The 6,000-nt window shown below is 34.3% G+C and overlaps 1 protein-coding gene across 2 annotated transcripts in view; it reads right to left on the bottom strand.

The window, feature by feature from the left end:
* Positions 1-5,275, bottom strand: part of LOC145243385 (splicing factor 3B subunit 2-like) — a 56,640-nt gene extending 51,365 nt beyond the window's left edge. Inside the window, exon 1 of one of the 2 annotated variants that reach the window (XM_080106219.1) lies at positions 4,991-5,275. The gene's annotated coding sequence lies outside the window, so the exon portion shown is untranslated. The remainder of the gene's footprint in view (positions 1-4,990) is intronic. The other variant, XM_080106218.1, reaches the window with a different exon arrangement.
* Between the last annotated feature and the right edge of the window lie 725 nt (positions 5,276-6,000).

Below are 6,000 nucleotides of genomic sequence, written 5' to 3' on the forward strand. Positions count from 1 at the left end.
TTAGTCAAACACAGGTTGTTTTCTGTTATCTTCAAAAGTGCCTTTCGACAGAATTCCTAATGTCATAATCCACACCAGGTGTGATATTCCAGACATTGAAGCATCTTTGCTCAAAGGAAGACTACGCTGGTTGGACACATTCTTCGCCGTCTGCCAGATGAGTTTGCTTGCCAACTGGTGGCTCTGAATACACCTGCTGGCTGGAATAAACAGAAAGGTGGGTAGCTTAAAACTTGCTTGTCAATGGTTAAAGCAGATCTAGAGTGTTTCACACTCTAAAATCTTTGGTGTTTGTTGTTGGAAATGAAAGTGGTTCATTCATGCAGAAGACTCTGCCACCAATAGAGATGGATGGGCTGTGCTCATGCAAGATGTGGTGAATTTGTCTGGAGCCGGCTCAACTCACACTAAGTAAATGGTGATACAGATACATAACACCATTTTCACTATGGAAGTTGGCAACTTTCATGTGGTCCTTTGTGTAAACATTTGATTTTAGAAAAAACTGGATAAACTAATGCTAATCAAAAGCCATACCATGCTAATCATATAAATTTACTTTTAATAAAATTTTAAAACGACAGAAAAAAACAATTTAAAATGTAGTACTTCTTAATCAAATTATTAAGAAAATATGCACTCACAAAAAAAAAAAAAAATCCAATTTTAAATTCTTCTAAAAATAACTGAAAATTTTGTAAAAATCTGATTGTATTTTTTTTTTTTATAGATTTTCTAAACATATGAGTAGGTGCATATAAAAAAAGTAGCTACGTTAATAATGGATCGACTTGATGGTTCCAAAATGTAAACATTGTTTTCATTACTATCATTTTCGTAGGCTGGCAATCAAGAGTTGATGTAAATTTTTTCTGTGAATACTCAAAAATATATAATAATTTTACAAATTCTAATTATTTTATTTGTCTCTGTATTAAACTACAACAGCACAAAAATATGGCCCCTATTTTAAGATTTGGGTTTTTCGTGAACCTATCTTTATTTTTTTTATACTTTTGATATAACTTTCTTTTGTATCAACCACTTTTAAAAAATATGTTCGAGTTCAGTTTTTTTTTTTTTTTTTACAAAGGAGTCACCACTTATCAAGGCCCAGAAGCCAATCGAGGATAAGGATTAATGAGTGTACAGAAATGGGAAAATGAAGATGACCATATTGTAGTCAGTTGGAATGTAAGAAAAATGGAAAAGAATTCCACAGGCGTACAGTTCTAAAAAAGAAGTTTTGTTAATGGAATCTACATTTAGGTTTAGGCACAGATAATGAGAGGGGGGAAATTATTAATAATGGTTTTAGCTAGACAAGTGTTTTTCATAAAAGTCAGGCCAGGAGGGACGATAGATTGGAGCCCAGACGAGCACTTGCCATGAAAATAACGATAAAGCAGAGACAGGCTCACAATGTTTCTTCTGTGAGAAAGAGGTTGTAGGGAAGAGAAAAGGGCATCCCCCACTAGGCTATAGGCTATGAAGTGTATTATAAACTCTGTCAAGGCAGGATAAACTGCTTGTAGCAGCTCCTGCCCAGATGTGGCAACAGTGCTTCATCCTTGGACATACTTGGCTCTTATACAAACAGAGAATTGCATCAGCAGTGAAATATCTACTGGAGCAGTAGAACAATCTTGCCATTTATCCAGCAGCCTTGGTAATGGATTTGATGTATGTGTTCCATCTCAGATCGGGAGTAAAGGTTAGACTCAGAAGTTTGTCAAAACATGGAGCCTCCCCAAGATAAGAGTCATTCATTTCAATTGATGCCAGATAGGGATCAGAGCGTTAATGATGTAAAGATAGAAGCTTGATTTTAGATGCCACATCTTTCCACGTGATCAAGATCAAAGGAGAGAGAGAATCAGAAAGAATTTGAAGTGCTGCCATAGATGGCAACATAAATGTCTACAAATGATCTTAGGATGTGATTTGGAAAACCGTTGATGTAGATCAGGAAGAGAGTTGAACCCAGGATGAACTCCTGAAGAACTCCAGCATTAATACTGTGAGCTTCTGATTTCTGCCCATCAACCACTATTCTTATGAACCTATCAGAGAGAAATGATTTAATAATTGAAAAGGTATTTCCAGCTTATCTGTAGCTGGAGATTTTGTGAAGTAGACCTTTATGCCAAAGGCCTTTGATATGTCAAGGGCAATTGCCCTAGAAAGAAAACCTCTGTTGAGAAATTCGATAATCCTATGAGATATAACTGTTAGCACATCTGCTGTAGATCTAGCAGAATGGAAACCATATTGCATGTCACTGAGGAGATTATTTTTGCTGAGGTGGTTGATTACTTCTCTATTCTCTATCTGAATTTTTAAATACAGGACATACTGATGAGGTTTTCCAGGGTGTTGAGAAGCAATTCTCCTTAAGACAACGCTTAAACAGCTTTGTAAGTATGGGAGCTAGTTCTGATCGAAGCTTTTTGAGCACTAGGAATGCCGTCAGGGCCAATTGCTTTACTGGAATCACGGTTTTTGATTAGCTTGGCAACATCACGCACAGATATTTGATTGTCACATAGCATGTTTTCAGACACAGGAGAAAATATGGGGGGGGGGGGGTTGGCAGCCCTGATCACATAAGGTAGAATTAGCTGCAAAGTTTTTGGCAAAGAATTTGGTCTTGTCTGATGCTGATGAGATTAGGTTCATTGATGATGGTTGGGATATAGCAAACACTTTTATTCAAGACCCTGTTTGTTATTTGTCAAAATTGGTGGGAACCAAGCCTCTGCTCAGCTACTTTGGACTTGATGAATTGAGCATACAATCTCTCATGTTCTTTATTACTCTTTTACAGTGGTTGCTGGTAGTCTTGAAGGTGGCTTTAGTCTCAGTACATCTATTACGTTGGGAGCAATGGAAATAGTGAATTCTGTGCACAATGGCAGCAGCACATTCTGGAGAGAATCACGGCTGACTATTAGGTTTTTGCTGGAATTTTTTGGAGGGTATGAAGCAGTCTCTACCTACAATTAACCTTCCGTCAGGTCTGATACATTTTTTAGTTTATGCCATAACTAAATGAATTAAGAGTGGTTGTAAGGATTTCTGAATTACATGCATGCATAAAAAATGTAACTTATTTTTTAAAATCAATTTCTTAATTTGTAAACAGATTCAAACATTCTCATTTGTTTTGAATGATGGTTTTCTCATTTTTCGCATTTCCAATATTACCGAATTTTCAAAATGAAATAAACTCCTCCAAAATTGGGTTCATGAAACTAATAAACATGAAAATAGTATTTTATACTGTTCTAGTTTAATTAATAAAGATAGAAAAATCCTTGCCGAAACTCCTAATGTTACTTATGTGAACATTTAAAAAAAAAAAAAAAGTATACTTTCTTTTTTAAATTGAATTATTGCATGAATTTATAAATATATGACTATTTTAGAATACACATACAAAAGAAGTTGGACAATTTAAGAAAAAAAGTTAACATTTTTTTATGCATATATGTCATTAAGAAACCGGCGCTTATGCACTTATGTTACTGCGCTATTTTTAAAAAAATAATATTTTCAAGTTAAAATCAAGTTTTACGATATCTTTTTTTATTAAATTGTTAGGTGAACGTACAACCCCCCCACTTCCCATGCTAAAAACGGCTTCAAGTAAAAAAAAAAGTAAATAAACACTTTAAAATAAGTTCAAACACAAAAAATATTCAGTTAAATAGAAAACTAACTAATCTTACTTTTATGAGCATTTATTTGTTGTATATTTTTCACCCTTTTTGTTTTGTTTCTTCGTTATTAAAGCGAAAATCGAATAAATTAATTTTAATTAAAAACCAATGTTATTTACTTTATTGTCATGTCGCAATTAATTAAATATTACTGCATTATTACAGTACTTTCATGATTTCACGATCTATTGATATCCGCCATTCATTGTAACAAGACGGACTGCAGTTACTTCATGCTGTTTATTTAAGTATAATATGCAATTTACTTTGAAAACTTTTTTCATTAATAATTAATTTTCTATTTAATGAAAGGTAAATTTTTACCTGCTTTCCACCTTAACATTTTCCTTAAAAATGACTTTTACAGGCTCTCGGGTATGATGAAAACGAATATAGCATTTAAATATTCCGCAAATAAGTAGTTTTCCGGATATTAAACAATATCATTTCATGTTATTGCTGGTAGCCATCTTGGTACGCGCGAACGAACGAGCGCTCGTTCGTGCGAGTAAACGCAATCCTGAGAAACTACGCACGCACCAAGAACACAATAACATAAGAACTGACATTGCTTAATATCTGGAAAACTACTAATTTGCGGAAAATTTAAATGGGGTGTACGTTTTCAAAATACCCGAAAACCTATAAAAGTGGTCATTTTAAAGGAAAAGTAATCATTTTTAAGGTGGAAACCAGGTAAAAATTTACCTAATTTTCCACCGCTTTTTTGTCTTGTTGGCTAATGTAAAAATATGATCAAAATCTGTATTTATAATACATTTAATTTGAAAACGGAAAATAAATGCCGCACAAAAGATTAAATAGGCAATATTTAATTACCGATGAAAATACAAACAAACCATAGAACTTTTAACAGCAAAGGACGCACGCACTATCGATGGTATTTATAATAATGAAATAGATTTTTGACGGGAAGAGGGCATATTGTTAATTATTGAGTAAGTTGAAAAGAAATTAAATTTGCGTGATATTTTAGATTTTTACGTTTTAAAAAAAAATTCACAGTTTATTGTATTACGAACGTTAAAGAGTGAAAGAAACAAACACGAAACTAACACAAAAGCAGGCACCATGTTGTCTTAACATTTCAAGCATTCAGAACTAAAAAAAAAAATAATAAAATGTTAGCATTCACTACAAATTAAATTTAAAATATAATTTTGAAAATATTACGAGAATCTCTAAATATTAAAATGTTTAATTACGGCTTCTAAAAAGAAAAATGTAAGAAAATCTTTTTAACTCACTAGAGACTTCAGTTTTATACGATTAATCCACGAGAAATGACCGGAAGTAATGTCGTAAGTGTATTCTAACTACATCCGGAAAATACGTTGTAATTTACGACAGTAATATACAGTGACAAATTTGCAAATACTACATTTTCCCCCTTTTCCTTAATAAATTTAATGAAATAAAAATGAAATTAGACCTAAAAGATAACGGCCAAGAGGAACAAGCACATAGAAATAGTATGCGCATTACGTAGTTGTATGCGATTACCGGTGTCGACCGAAAGTTAGTTCCTTAAATATAATAATATAAAAAAAAAACAAAAAAAAAAAACATTAATGGCTACATATGTGCATACATGTTTCTGCTATCACCCGCGTTGGGGGACTACGTCTTCAGGCCAAGAATTACCGTCGAAAACTGATATTTCAATCAAAAAACATTTTCCTATTTTGTTTGTAAAGTTAGAATGTAACCTGGGTGGGAGTCATAACGCGGCTGAAGACGTAGTCCCCCAACGCGGGTGCTTACAGAAACATGTATGCACATATGTAGCCATTAATGTTTGTATAAATAAATTTAATATATCTGCTCTGTTCACTCATTGAGCCCTCTTTGGTAGACACATGTTGTTTCATTGGATGTACTTCTTAGTCTTGTAGTTATGCGTCAGGTCATGTCATATGCTCCTGGTACCATATACTACCTGCTTCATGGTCGGGTCACCGGCGACTAAATTGGTTCCTCCACCAAACTTGTTTGGTGAGGAGGGCGGCTAGTCTCCCTGAAGGATTAAAAACAAGACCTTCCAAAGGGCGAATGAACTCTTTTTCTGAGTCAACGGCTAACTAGCACCGTGTGTGTGTGTGTGTGTGTGTGTGTGTGTGTGTGTGTGTGTGTGTATTGGAGTGGAGAGGGCTCCCATAAGCCGTGGTGAAGGCAACCTTTCTAGGAGAAGCAAATCTCTGATTTAAAAAACCATAAAGCGGAAGACCAGTACCCGCATTAAGCTGGTCTGCAGTTC

Source organism: Euprymna scolopes, chromosome 22 (genome assembly GCF_053919585.1).
Source record: "Euprymna scolopes isolate OS-2025 chromosome 22, ASM5391958v1, whole genome shotgun sequence".
Taxonomy (NCBI): domain Eukaryota; kingdom Metazoa; phylum Mollusca; class Cephalopoda; order Sepiida; family Sepiolidae; genus Euprymna; species Euprymna scolopes.